The sequence below is a fragment of the Neoarius graeffei genome, chromosome 11 (genome assembly GCF_027579695.1).
Source record: "Neoarius graeffei isolate fNeoGra1 chromosome 11, fNeoGra1.pri, whole genome shotgun sequence".
Classification (NCBI taxonomy): Eukaryota; Metazoa; Chordata; class Actinopteri; order Siluriformes; family Ariidae; genus Neoarius; species Neoarius graeffei.
Genome location: NC_083579.1, coordinates 7,664,145 through 7,679,830, shown reverse-complemented (window position 1 = coordinate 7,679,830; position 15,686 = coordinate 7,664,145).

The window sequence follows — 15,686 nt, the reverse complement described above, 5'->3', positions numbered from 1 at the left end:
TTTTTGCATTGATGAGTTCACCAGTGCTTTCTTTCTTTCTTTCTTTCTTTCTTTCTTTCTTTCTCAGGATGTACCAAACTGTAGATTTTACCACTCCTAATATTGTAGCAATTTCTCGGATGGGTTTTTTCTGTTTTCGCAGCTTAAGGATGGCTTGTTTCACCTGCATGGAGAGCTCCTTTGACTGCATGTTTTCTTCACAGCAAAATCTTCCAAATGCAAGCACCACACCTCAAATCAACTCCAGACCTTTTATCTGCTTAATTGAGAATGACATAACGAAGGAATTGCCCACACCTGCCCATGAAATAGCCTTTGAGTCAATTGTCCAATTACTTTTGGTCTCCTTAAAAACAGGGTGGCACATAGGGATGTCCCGATCAGGTTTTTTTGCCCTCCGATCCGATACCGATCATTTGATTTTGAGTATCTGCCAATACCAAGTCCTGATCCGATACTTCTTATAATCCATAAAAAATAAAGACGAGGAAAGAAACGGATCCAGGATGTTCCTCATTTTTTATTTAACACCTTATTTTAACATCCAACAACTCCGTTAGCAAACAGAGCACTTACGTGAGGCAGTTTCAACAATAAATAACAAATTAAAAAAAAATAACCTTAAAATACCTGGCAGGAATGTAAACAAATAAAAAAAATAAAGTGCCACAGTGCCGGTAATTTGCTTTTAAGAACGCATCTCACAGTGGTGTACAGTAATTTCAGTTAAGGAAATGAACGTTTTTCTTGATGAAAACAAGCATTTCTACCCTTTCAGGTTTGAGCCCGTTTCTTTTGTCATCCAACGAAAAAAAAAAATGATCTCATGCTTTGCTTTCCGCTTCGAACTGCTTCCGTGTTCAACTTTGCCGGCAACGGGCAGCCAATAACCAATAGCGTCTCCCCTACAAAGTGATGTCATGCCGCACGCGTTGATGTTGCTGTGTTGAGACAAGAGGTCTGGTCTCACTCTGTGCCAACGCATAGCTATTGATGTGTTAAAAATGAGAATATATTATATAGATATATATCCGATCCCTGATCGGGAGGCAATGCCCGATTCCGATCGAGTCTGAAACCATGTGATCGGGCCCGATTTCCGATCACGTGATCGGATCGGGACATCCCTAGTGGCACATGTTAAGGAGCTGAAACTCCTAAACCCTTCATCCAATTTTAATGTGGATACCCTCAAATGAAAGTTGAAAGTCTGGACTTTATGTCCATGTCCATTATATAACTATAACTTGAATATGGTTCAGTAAACAGGTAAAAAAACCAAAATTTGTGTCAGTGTCCAAATATATATGGACCTAACTGTATGTATATGGATCCAGGATTTGTTTGTTTGTTCCCAACATAACTCAAAAAGTAGTGAACGGATTTGGATGAAATTTGGTGGACAGCTTTAGTATTCCCTTCGGTTCAAGTGATTTGATTTTGATGTTGATAACTTAGCAGAGGACCGAGTGCCATTCTAGTTTTTCTGTGAGAAAGAGCTTCCGTCTAGACACCCTACCCCACCCACGTGAAGAATATAAGAGCTTGTTATCACAAGCAAGGACTGTCCAGTATGTATACTGGTGTACCAGGCATTCCTACAGCTCCTTTAATGTTATCATAGGTCTCTTGACAGCTTCCCTGACTTTCTTGGTGCTGTCACTCTGGTGCCCCGTTTTCTCCACTTGTTGATGACGGTCTTCACAGTGTCCTATGTTATACGTTTTGCTCTATCCTGTACATGCTTTGCTCTTTGCAGACCATCAATCAGATGAGATTTTCTATTATTTCAAAGATAAGATGCGAACAGAATAAAAAACAACAACAAAAAAGCCACATTATACTCTTTCATGTGGCCTGATATGCCACCCGTCCCACCTCGCTCAGCAACTGCTGTTTCTATTTGATGAGTTGTGAAGCAACTGATCAAATTAGCATGATCATATCAAAAATATTTCCTCTCATCAAACCATCAAAAACAGCACATGGCTCGTTAAACCAAAAAGCCTGAGTCAAAAACATTATGTAATCGAGCTGTGACCAGAAATCCCGGACAAATCTCACAGGCTTTTAATGCCACGGCTAATGGTAGCATTTGCACACACAAAAAAAAACAAGCGACAAACAGAAGCTGTAATTATTATGTTGTGCTCCGATGCCCTCACTATCTACACACACACACACACACACACATAGCCAAATATGTAATTTCTACTTCAGTCAGGAGCACTCTAGCGATTAATTCTAATACAGAACAAATAACAATGGATAAGTCATTTCCCATGGGGGATGAGTCATACTACCCTGACATGCTGTGTGTGTGTGTGTGTGTGTGTGTGTGTGTGTGTGTGTGTGTGTGTGTGTGTGTGTGTGTGTGTGTTTTGGGGACAGCAGAGTTAAAATGCATGTGCTGTTTTTAGACACAGCTCCGTCTGGTCTGTTCAAGCCGGGACGCCTCTACATGGGAGAAGTTCTTCATGGACAGAAAGAGAAACATGATGTTCAGATTGAGGAGATTTATAGTCAGATCAGGCTGTGAGCTTCTTGGAGACTGGGAGCATCCACATGGGACTTTATGGCTTATTAATAAGAAGCCTAAACCAAGTTGAGCTGAAATGATCAGCTGAGATGTGTTTACTGTCTCAAGTTATCTCTTTAATTTATGCTCTGGAGTTATGAGGATAATGTAGCACATAATGGAAGTTTATATTCAGCAGTTTAGAGTATAGATAATCAGTCTCACTTTAAAATACACTGTTTGTGTTTTTAAAAATGGTATTCTGGGTTGAAAGATTTATTTATTTTTTTTTAACTAGTAGTCATACCAGACCTTGACCTGACTATTTTCCTCACTGGAGTGGAGCGGAAATCAGGCAAATATGATTTTAGAGGGAATGCAGTGGTTCAGTGAATAATAATAAAAATAAGCATTACTAAGACCACAGCGATCTTCATGTGTCTCCATGGGGAAGCTATGGCCTAATGGTTAGAGGAGCAGCTTTGGGACCAAAAGGTTGCTGGCTTGATTCCACGAACCATCAGGAATGGCTGAAGTGCCCTTGAGCAAGGCACGTAACCCCCAACTGCTCCCCACTGCTGTCTTGTTGTACATTGCTCTGGATAAGAGCATCTGCTAAATGCCTGTAATGTCTCATCTCATCTCATCTTCTCTAGCCGCTTTATCCTGTTCTACAGGGTCGCAGGCAAGCTGGAGCCTATCCCAGCTGACTACGGGCGAAAGGCGGGGTACACCCTGGACAAGTCGCCAGGTCATCACAGGGCCGACACATAGACACAGACAACCATTCACACTCACATTCACACCTACGGTCAATTTAGAGTCACCAGTTAACCTAACCTGCATGTCTTTGGACTGTGGGGGAAACCGGAGCACCCGGAGGAAACCCACACGGACAACATGCAAACTCCGCACAGAAAGGCCCTCGCCGGCCACGGGGCTCGAACCCGGACCTTCTTGCTGTGAGGCGACAGCACTAACCACTACACCACCATGCCGCCTGCCTGTAAAGAACCCAATTTCAAAACCACATGCATGGAAAATTTCAAAGGTTTCACATCCTCATGTTATACTTATTCATTTGAGAACATAATCTTAGAAAAGAGCTGAGCTCTTGAGGATAAAAGATCCTGCTCAATGGCCCAACAGTGTAATGGGATTTGATTTCAAAGCCTTCTGGTCAGTAGCACTAGAATCTAAACGCTCCAGGAACTCTAAACCTGTGGTTGATGTCTCTTGCAGTTAATAATATTCTTGAAAACAAATTAGCGGTCTAGCGGAGGCAAATGAACTCAGGTTTGTTTGTTTGTTTTAGCTAACCTATGTAACAAATGCAATTCGATTAAAGCTTCATTAACAATCTCAGAGCAGTTTATCTCTCTCTCTCTCTCTCTCGTCTTCTCTTCCACTGGCCTCATAATCCAAACTGATCCTGCCTTGCTAACTTGGTGAGCAATATATTCAGGGATGGCTTATCAGGCCACATCTGAAGCACATTCCTACTACATCAGCTTCATGAGACTCGAAGGCAGGGATGTTCATGTTTGGCTTGTGCTTCAGGCCTGTGTGCTACCAGCCAAGTTCTTTAATTAGGTTCTATTCTAGGTTGAGGAACCCATGAGGGATATACGACAGGACTGAAATGTACATCATGTGTAGGATAATGTTTGAAACCAGCTACACACAGTCTATAAAACCTAGCACATAAATCACATCCTCGGCATGCTCAGCATCAATGAAACGGAAATACAATCTCGTGGAAACCATCACTGATGGCCTTTTTAAAACTCTTGTCGATACTAATAGGAGCTTGGTGCCGCAAAGGCACTCCAGGTCATACGGTGGTAAATGAAATGTGACGTCTCTGCCGTACAGGTGTCTCAGAAGTCACGTTAAATTAGCTCTGTATTTATTCCTTGAAATATGAGAAAATTATGATGTAAAAGAGCTGTGACGTGTGATGTCTCACTTCCTGCCGAAATCGAAGAAATATCCAAGGGGTTTTGCTGCAGCTTGACATCTGAATCTGGTACGTTTCAAATCAACCTGAAGTGGATTATTTTACAATTTAGCATCAGTTACAGTCTTTAATTAATTAATGAATGGCATTTTGTTAAATAATTTTTTTAAAGCCATTATTAGGGTTTTTTTAGATTTTTTGGGGGGCTTTTTGCACCTTTATTGGATAGGACAGTGTAGGGACAGGAAATGAGCGGAAGAGAAAGATGGGGAGGGATCGGGAAATGACCTCGGGCCAGAATCGAACCCGGGTCCCCAGATTTATGGTATGGCGCCTTATCCACCTGAGCCACGATGCCCCCATTATTAGTTATTTTTAATGTTCTGGAATGTCCATGAAAGAAGTTCATTCCTGTTCTCACTTATGCTATAGCAGCTGTAAAAGTCATTCCTTCATCAGCTTCTTTTTATTTGTCATCTCATCTCATTATCTCTAGCCACTTTATCCTGTTCTACAGGGTCACAGGCAAGCTGGAGCCTATCCCAGCTGACTACGGGCGAAAGGCGGGGTACACCCTGGACAAGTCGCCAGGTCATCACAAGGCTGACACATAGACACAGACAACCATTCACACCTACGGTCAATTTAGAGTCACCAGTTAACCTAACCTGCATGTCTTTGGACTGTGGGGGAAACCGGAGCACCCGGAGGAAACCCACGCAGACACGGGGAGAACATGCAAACTCCGCACAGAAAGGCCCTCGCCGGCCACGGGGCTCGAACCCGGACCTTCTTGCTGTGAGGCGACAGCGCTAACCACTACACCACCATGCCGCCCTCTTTTTATTTCTGTCTCTCAAAACTAATAAGGTTTTTTTTTAGTCTCAGATTTCAAAAATCAAACTTTCATTTTCAGACACCAAATAATGTCCGGGAAAAATTAATTAAAAAAAAAAATGTCAGATGGGCTTGACGTATGCAATGATGTCATGTACATTTACATTTTCTCTGTGGAAATGCAGTCTAGTTCCAGCTTGTGCTTTCTTTTTAGCATCATTGTGACATTTATATGCTACACTGTGAGGTAAAAAATACTTTGTAAAACTAGCAAAACTATTATGTAAACAGAGAATATAAACAGCTGAGTTGCTCCAAGTGACTGCTACCTGACATCATCGCATACGTCACCACCGCAAAAAGCCCATCCGACATTTTAAAGCAAATTAATTTTTCTCAAACACTATTTGGTCTCTGGAAGTGAAAGTTTGATTTTTGAAATCTGCAACTATTTTTACTTCAAATAAGTTTGAGAATAAATCAGCTGGAGGATCCCTTTAAATAAGCAGAGAAACCAGAAACTGTAAACTGCTCTGTCCTAAAGACTTTCCATGGATGGACAGGTATAGAACGTCATGATTTATAAACATGCAAATTTTGTTACTTTTATGTACATCATCTTTACAAACTGCTAAAATGGGAGTAAACTACAGTCCAGTGTGCAGTCTAGCATGCAAGTAACAGGTGTTGTAGTCAAGACCACCTAAACCAAGACCAAGGCAGGGCGAGCCCAAGTCAAGACCAGGACCAAAGGGTATCAAGATCAAGTCAAGACCAAGGCAGGATGAGCCCAAGTCAAGACCAGGACTAAATGGTATCGAAATCAAGTCAAGACCAAGACCAAGGCAGGGCGAGCCCAAGTCAAGACCAGGACCAAAGGGTATCAAGATCAAGTCAAGACCAAAGCAGGATGAGCCCAAGACAAGACCAGGACTAAAGGGTATCGAGATCAAGATCAAGACCAAGACCAAGGCAGGGTGAGACTGAGTCAAGACCAGGACCAAAGGGTATTGAGATCAAGTCAAGACCAAGACCAAGACAGGGCAAGACCGAGTCAAGACCAAAGGGTATCAAGATCACATCAAGACCAAGGCCAAGGCAGGGTGAGACCAAGTCAAGACCAGGACCAGACCAGTGTGTGTGAAGGGGGTGGGGCGGGGTGACAGGAAGAACAATTTTAAATTAACAATGGGTCACATTATTGGTTGCATTTGAAGCAGGATGTTTTACATCCAATCATAGTAACATAAATAAATCAGACAGTGCATAGCCAATTTAGCGAAATCCCCATAGTTCTGGTCTTGACCTGTTTTGAAATAAAATCCCAAGTCCTCTATGTCCGAGATCGAGACAAGACCAAGTAAAAATGCACTGGATTCCGAGACGAGACTGAGACCTTCAAAAAGTGGTCTTGAGACTGGTCTCGAATACTCATCTCATCTCATTATCTCTAGCCGCTTTATCCTGTTCTACAGGGTCGCAGGCGAGCTGGAGCCTATCCCAGCTGACTACGGGCGAGAGGCGGGGTACACCCTGGACAAGTCGCCAGGTCATCACAGGGCTGACACATAGACACAGACAACCATTCACACTCACATTCACACCTACGGTCAATTTAGAGTCACCAGTTAACCTAACCTGCATGTCTTTGGACTGTGGGGGAAACCGGAGCACTCAGTCTCGAATACTACAACACTAATAACAAGGGAAATTAAGAGCGATACATTTAATCTATTCGTATGAAATGTTTACTATGAATCCCCCTGGAAAATATTGGCACCCCCTGTGCTGACATTTGGGACAATGCTGGTCATCTCATAGCTATAATAATTAGTACGAAAGTTGATAGTAACACACAAACAACTATAAATGAAAGGTTATGGGTTTGCGTGTGTCCATACATATCTGTGTGTGGATGTCTGGGTGTAAAATCTGATCTGTTTTTAGCTCTTCAGCCTCATTACCAAAGATGAGTAGAAGCAGATCAGGTCTCATCCACACCAGAGACACGGAAACTAGAGCTTCACTACACTAGAGAGCACGTAAAAGTATGTGTGATAGATAGAGAGAGAGAGAGAGAGAGAGAGAAAGAGAGAGAGAGGCACGCTTTTGGGTTTGTTAATCCTCTTGTTCATTACTTGTTCACTCTTCACATGCGTGATTATTTCCCTGATGGCATGTGTGTGCAGGTGGCAGTGGAAATAAGAGACGCACAGATATTAACATCATATTTTTTACAGATTCTCAGAGGGAGGGTGCTGACGGCATCAAAGTTCCGTTTCTTTAAGTAACGCTCACTTTTTGGAGGTGAAGGAACCTGCATAGCCAATCAAGACCCATGAGTTGATTTTAGACATGGTAGTGTACTGGAGTGATTAGGATTCATCTGAAGCTCTAACTGATCTTCTTGGTTACTTTGTCAGTTATCATCAAGGACTTGAATGTCTGAATATTTTGATTAGGCCAGTGTTGTAGTCGAGTCACTAAACCTCGAGTCCGAGTCCAGCCTCAGGCCCCCAGTGTTCAAGTCCAAGTCATTAAAAAAAATTTCGAGTAGAGTCCGAGAACAAGACTCCAACCGCACCATTTGATGGTGGCTGTTTTAGTGCCATTAACGTTAGTTTGTTCCTGAAAATGCCGTATGAACAGATGAATGTGCATTCTGTTTATCAGGAAGTGTAAAGCATTCTGTCAGAGATGGTTGGGAGACACATGGAAGTGCAGAAGGTGTGTTTATTAATACAGGTGAAGAAGAAGAAGAAACCTTTATTTGTCACATGCACACTTCAAGCACAGTGAAAGTCATCCTCTGCATTTAACCCATCTGAATCAGTGAACACACGTGCACACACACACCCAGAGCAGTGGGCAGCCACACTACAGCACCCGGGGAGCAGTCAGGGGTTAAGTACCTTGCTCAAGGGCACTTCAGCCCAAGGCCGCCCCACGTTAACCTAATTGCATGTCTTTGGACTGTAGGGGAAACCGGAGCACCCGGAGGAAACCCACGCAGACACGGGGAGAACATGCAAACTCCACACAGAAAGGCCCTCGCCGGCCACTGGGCTCGAACCCAGAACCTTCTTGCTGTGAGGCGACCATGCTAACCACTACACCACCGTGCCACCCAAGACAGGTAAACAATCCAGAATGGCAGGCAAAATCATAAAACAGTGAAACAGGCAATAGGTCGAGCGAGGCACAAACAGGCTATCGTAGACTCGGCAGAATCAAAGACAAGAAACAGGATATCAGGGATCATGAACTCAAACAAGGAAATAAAGCTCGATAATGCATCAGCAATGCAACTCAATACTTCGCAAAGTAAGTGTGTTTTCACAGTTTTTATATAGGCGCACTGATTGCACCTTAATCCTGTGCAGGTGCGAGTCGTTTACTCTTGAGAGTCTATCTGATGCACGCACCAAGGCACGCAGGTGTGACACTCTTGCACAAAATTAGTACAAAATTAATGTAGATATAAATATCTCATGCCAGATTATTACGGCATATTGCAAAAAATAAAGAAAAAAACAGAGTCCTCGTCTCCAATTTACAAGTCTGAATGCAGTTAATGTACAAGTCCAATTCCCCTTGAAAATGGTTCCTCCAGGAACCATGACGTTTCAGTTGTCAAGACAACGGAAAAACTAAAATACAAATACAAATACAAGAGCATTTTGTTTTGTGCACAAGAGCATTGTGACGTATCTTTCTGTTTTTGTATTTTAGTTTTTCCGTTGTCTTGACAACTGAAACGTCATCGTTCCTGGAGGAACCATTTTCAAGGGGTCAGTCACCAAAGGGTTAAAATTGGGGCATGAGTTGGACTTGAGTCCAAGTCCTGGACTCAAGTACAACAAGCCTGGATTACGCCCATGTCACACGACAGCTCACGATGGGTTTGCGAATACATGGCAATGAAAAATTGGTAGCATCACCATCAATCATGCGATGCACAGCGAATGTTCTCCGAGCTTCACTTCTCCAAGCTTCTTGTGCTTCTTCTCCTCGTCCTCCTCCTCCTTCTTCTTCAACATAATAATAATAATAATAATATTATTTTTGGGGGTGGCACGGTGGTGTAGTGGTTAGCGCTGTCGCCTCACAGCAAGAAGGTTTGGGTTCGAGCCCCGTGGCCGGCGAGGGCCTTTCTGTGCGGAGTTTGCATGTTCTCCCCGTGTCCATGTGGGTTTCCTCCGGGTGCTCCGGTTTCCCCCAAAGACATGCAGGTTAGGTTAACTGGTGACTCTAACACTACGTTCACACTGCAAGGCTTAATACTCAATTCCGATTTTTTTGTGAAATCCGATTTTTTTGTGAGGTCGTTCACATTAACAAATATATGCGACTTGTATGTAATCCTCAGTATGAACGAAAAGCGACCTAAAAGTGTTCCGCATGCGCATTGCAGGATACGACGACGTCACACGCAGTGAGCATGGCCAGTGTTTACGGAAGTAACCTAAAGTTTCCTGTGTATGACAGTAGCCAGCATGGAGTACCTGGCGATGATGCAGTTGTTGTTGCGACGGAGCCAGAACATGCACAATAGCCTGATGTTAAGGAGGAGGTTGAGAAGGAAGAGGGCAAGGGTTTTGGCTCAGGTGTTCTGCGGGGTAGTGACTGCAACCTCCGTTCAAAGGAACGTGTCATGCGCCATGTTTTTGTAACTTTTTTTGAGAGACCCGCCGCCTACTTCAGCGCAGAATAGTGACGTTTGTGGCTTGTTGATGACGTGTAAGTCGGATGAATGCGACCTGGCGGTTCAGACTGAAGTCGCATATGAAAAGATCGGATAGGAATCGGAATTAGGACCACATATCCAAACGGCCTGGGTCGGATTTGAAAAAATCGGATCTGTGTCATTCATATTGTCAATAAAAGATCGGATACAGGTCACATATGGGCGAAAAAATCGGATTTGAGTCACTTCAGCCTGCAGTGTGAACGTAGTGTAAATTGAGAGTAGGTGTGAATGTGAGTGTGAATGGTTGTCTATGTGTCAGCCCTGTGATGACCTGGCAAGTTGTCCAGGGTGTACCCCGCCTTTCGCCCGTAGTCAGCTGGGATAGGCTCCAGCTTGCCTGCGACCCTGTAGAACAGGATAAAATGGCTAGAGATAATGAGATGAGATGAGATAATATTTTCGTACTATTGCATAAACTCGTAGAATTTTCTGACAGACCTCAGTCCCTTTCGGTGAAGGTTATGATGAATGTGACATAACATTGAGCTCTTCATTAATTGCTCTCACAGCACGAGGGCACATGATTTTATTATTTATATCTTCATATCCTGTTGGGAAAGAACATGGTGAAGACTCTCAAAAGGATAAACTAATCACACTGAGGTACAATATGATTCATTTCGGCCTCTTCAATTACCTCCCCACTGAGATGTCAGTTCTGTATAATGGAGGCTCACCGGGGTGATAAAATTCTGCAGATCTTCACCTTCCTTCCTCGATTGCTTTTTTAGTTGTTTGGATAAAATACGGACTCTTGACACTTTGTAAATTTGCAGAAAGATAAATGTTGGGTTTTTTTTTCATAATATAAAGAACAAAGGCACACGTCGACCTTCACATCACACAAATTCAATGAGATAAAGAAAAAATAAAGGAAGACTTGTTATTTAAGATCAGAGAATTTATATTATATTAGATGTATGTAGCAATATATATACTGTCAGAAATAGGGGTACACAAGGAGTCCATTTCTGTCCCCCAAGGTAAAATCTACACAAATGTACCCCTTAGGGCACATTATTGGACATCAGGGTAACTATGTGTACCTTTTTCGGGCCAAAAAGGTACATATACGTTCCCAAGCAGTATATAAAAGGTACAAAAAAGTACCTTAGAGGGTACTGATCCAGTGACAAGCCGTTGTACCCCTAAAGGGACAATAATGTACTTTATTTTCTGAGACTGGACCATCATACCTCATTATACCTCATCATCATAGAGTGTATTAGCATATGCTTACCTCAAAAACAATGTAGATGTCTTTCCCTCTAATCATACTGTCCATCCATCCATCCATTATCTGTAGCCGCTTATCCTGTCCTACAGGGTCGCAGGCAAGCTGGAGCCTATCCCAGCTGACTATGGGCGAGAGGTGGGGTACACCCTGGACAAGTCGCCAGGTCATCGCAGGGCTGACATCTAATCATACTGTTTCATACAAAATAAATCTATAAAATCATGAACATGATACAAAAAATGAACAAAACAATCAGCTTGAAGGAGTATGAAACTGGAAATGAGGTTTGTGTCAGATAGACACATAAAGGTGAAGTGTTCTGACAGCGTGAGAATGATAAGCTCTTTGCTCTTCCATCACTGTTTGGTTTGGATCGGTCACCAAACAGGAGACGAACAGACTGCAACAGACAATAAGGTCTGCAGAGAAAATTATTGGTGTCAACCTGCCCTCCATCCAAGACTTATACTTGTCCAGAGTCAGGAAACGGGCAGGTAACATCTCTGCGGACCTATCACACCCTGGTCACAAACTGTTTAATCTTCTCCCTTCAGGGAGGCGATATAGATCACTGTATGCAAAAACAACCAGACACAAGTACAGTTTCTTCCCTCAGGCTGTCTCTGTGATGAACAGCTAAAATACAGATTCATATATCAGTAATATCACTTGCAAAATATCTGCACACTCATACCGTCATTCTGTGCTCACTGTTACTTATATTTATACTTATTTAAATTTACTATTTCATCTTTGCACTATGCACCATACTGCACCAAAAGGGAAAATCCTTTCTGTGATGAACAGCTAAAATCCAGATTCATATATCAGTAATATCACTTGTAAAATATCTGCACACTCATACCGTCATTCTGTGCACACTGTATACTTTATATTTATTTATCTATTTCATACTTGACTTACCTGAATTACTTTGCACTATGCACCTATTTTTGTTGTTGTTTGCTTGTTTTGTGTTTACGCTTTTTTATCTGTTTTGTACTATGAGAGCTAAGTGAACCGGAGTCAAATTCCTCGTGTGTGTCCACATACCTGGCAATTAAAGTGTTTCTGATTTCTGATAAGCTCTGCCCCTTGTACAAGGTGACCTCATGAACTTTGCTGAGCTGAAGCTAATTAAATTTATTTATTTACTTAGTTATTAATTGTATTCAATTTCCTGCTGTAAAACATTGATATATTAAATAAGTTATACCAATAACCTTATGCTGCTGATCAGTTGTGACTTATACATTTTTTAAAATTGTGTTTTAACATTTTTATTCGACACCGTTGGGCATTTTGAGAATGTTTTTATGTATGTTTCTTGCATATTTGATACAAAAACCTGGTATATTTCATTATTGTGAATAATTCTGTTAAGAGAGGGAGTGATAATGTAACTTCTCATCTCATCTCATTATCTCTAGCCGCTTTATCTTTCTACAGGGTTGCAGGCAAGCTGGAGCCTATCCCAGCTGACTACGGGCGAAAGGCGGGGTACACCCTGGACAAGTCGCCAGGTCATCACAGGGCTGACACATAGACACAGACAACCATTCTCACTCACGGTCAATTTAGAGTCACCAGTTAACCTAACCTGCATGTCTTTGGACTGTGGGGGAAACCGGAGCACCCGGAGGAAACCCACGCGGACACGGGGAGAACATGCAAACTCCGCACAGAAAGGCCCTCGCCGGCCCCGGGGCTTGAACCCAGGACCTTCTTGCTGTGAGGCAACAGCACTAACCACTACACCACCGTGCCGCCCATAATGTAACTTGTTTGTCTAAAAAAAAAAATAATAATAATTTGCAAATGTTTAATATGGAGGTTTTTATTTTGGACTCTAATCAAACATTTACAGATAGAGTACAGTCGGAGGAAAATGTTTGTACACCCTTTGGAATTTTTTACATTTCTGCCTAAATTGGTCATAAAACATCATCTGAACTCTCCAGCAATCTTAAGAATGAACAAACAGTGAACTAAAACCACCCAAACATTTGCGTTTTATCATATTTTTATTGACCATAAGATGGAATTATTCACAGGATAGGGAGGCATAAGTAAGTACACCCTTTGATTTAGTAGCTGGTTGACCCTCCTCTGGCTGCAATAACTTCAACCAGACGTTTCCTGTAGTTGCAGACTAGACGGGCACAACGATCAGGAGAAATCTTGCACCATTCCTCTTTGCAAAACTGTTGCAATTCAGCAAGATTCCTGGGATGCCTGGAATGGATGGCTTTCTTGAGGTCATGCCACAACATCTCGATTGGATTGAGGTCGGGGCTTTGACTGGGCCATTCCAGAACGTGAATTTTGTTCTTCTGAAACCATTCTAATGTTGACCTGCTTCTGTGTTTAGGGTCATTGTCCTGTTGCAGGACCCATCCTCTCTTGAGTTTCAACTTTTTGACAGATTGCCTCAGGTTTTTCTGCAAAATATCTTGATATACTTGAGAATTCATTTTCCCATTGATTATAGCCAGTTGTCCAGGCCCAGAGGCAGCAAAGCACCCCCACACCATGATGCTACCGCCGCCATACTTGACGGTGGGGATGAGGTTTTGCTGATGGTGTGCTGTACCGACTTTCCTCCACACATGATGTGGTGTGTTCCCCCCAAACAATTCAACTTTGGTTTCATCAGACCACAATATGTTTTTCCAGCGGCGCTGAGGAGCATCCAAATGCTTTTTTGCGAACTCCAAACGAGCAGAAATGTTCTTTCTGGACAGCAATGGCTTCCTCCGTGGCCTTCTCCCATGAATCTCATTCTTGTTCAGTGTCTTTCTTATAGTAGATGTGTCCACAGAGATGTCTGCATGTTTCAGTGATTTCCTCAAGTCTTCAGCGGACACTCTTGGATTCTTTTTTACCTCATTGATGATGACTCGCAGTGCCTTTGGAGTGATCTTCGCAGGGCGGCCACTCCTTGGCAGAGTAACAACCTTTCCAAATTGTCTCCATTTATACACAATTTTTCTAATTGTAGACACATGAACACCAAGGGTCTTAGAGATGGTTTTGTAACCCTTTTTAGCTTTATACAAATCAATTATTTTGTGTCTAAAGTCTTCAGACAGCTCCTTTGAGCGAGGCATGATGCACAGAACATGCCTCTCATCAAAACACATCTTTTAACTGGTTTTCCAGTGGGGTGGGTAGCTTATGACACACCTCAGTGATTGGACATCAGGTTGGCTCACACCTGAGTCAAATTGTTTAATCATCTAATTAGTCTAATTAGCTCTTGGATGAGCCTTAGCTAAGGGTGTACTTACTTATGCCTCCCTATCCTGTCAATATTTCCATCTTATGGCCAATACAAATATGATAACATAATTGTTTGAGTGGTTTTAGTTCAAGCAGACACTGTTTGTTCATTCTTAAGATCGCTGGAGAGTTCAGGCGATGTTTTATGACCAATTTAGGCAGAAATGTAAAAAATTCCAAAGGGTGTACAAACATTTTCCTCCGACTGTATAATAAAATAATTCAATAATTAAACATATATTACCAAAAATATGGCAATAAAAAATACCAGGGCATAAATAATTAAATGGGGCTCAAAATGTTTCTGTATTATTTAATTATTTAAATAGTTATCAATTTCCATGACACTATGCACTCCATGAAAAGTGATGTGAAATAAACCATGAAAACGAGCATCATGAAATACGCCCATAGATTCAGCATTATTTATTTATTGTCACATTTAATTATATGTTTAATTTTTGAATTATTTCATTATATACAACCACAAATCAGATAAAGTTGGGACAGTATGTGGAAGTTAAATTAAAACTGAAAACAATAAATTGGAAATAATCATGAATTTGATTGGTTTTTTTTTTTTCAAAATAAACACATTTCAGTTTTGATTCTTGCAACACATTTTGTAAAAAAAAAAAAAACTTGAGATGGTAAAGCATTTACCACTTGACAATGTTTCCATTCCTTCTCACAGCACTTAAAGGATGTTTAGGGACTGAAGACACCAAGTGATGAAGTGTTTCAGATGTTATTTTGTCCCATTCTTCTTGCAAACAGGTCTTAAGATGTGAAACAGTCATGACGGGGTCATCATTGTTGTCATATTTTTCATTTCTAAATTCTCCACACATTCTCTATTGGGGACAGAGTGGACACGCCCTCTTCTTCCACAGCCACGCCTTTGTAATGTGTGCAGAATGTGGTTTTGCATTGTCTTGTTGAAATCTCCCTGGAAAAGATGTCGCCTTGAAGGCAGCACATGTTACTCTATAATCTCAGTGTACTTTTCTGCATTAATACTCAATCACAGAAGTGAGTTACCTTTACCAAGGGCACTGACCCAACCCCATACCATGACACACCCTGGATTTGGGACTTGTTC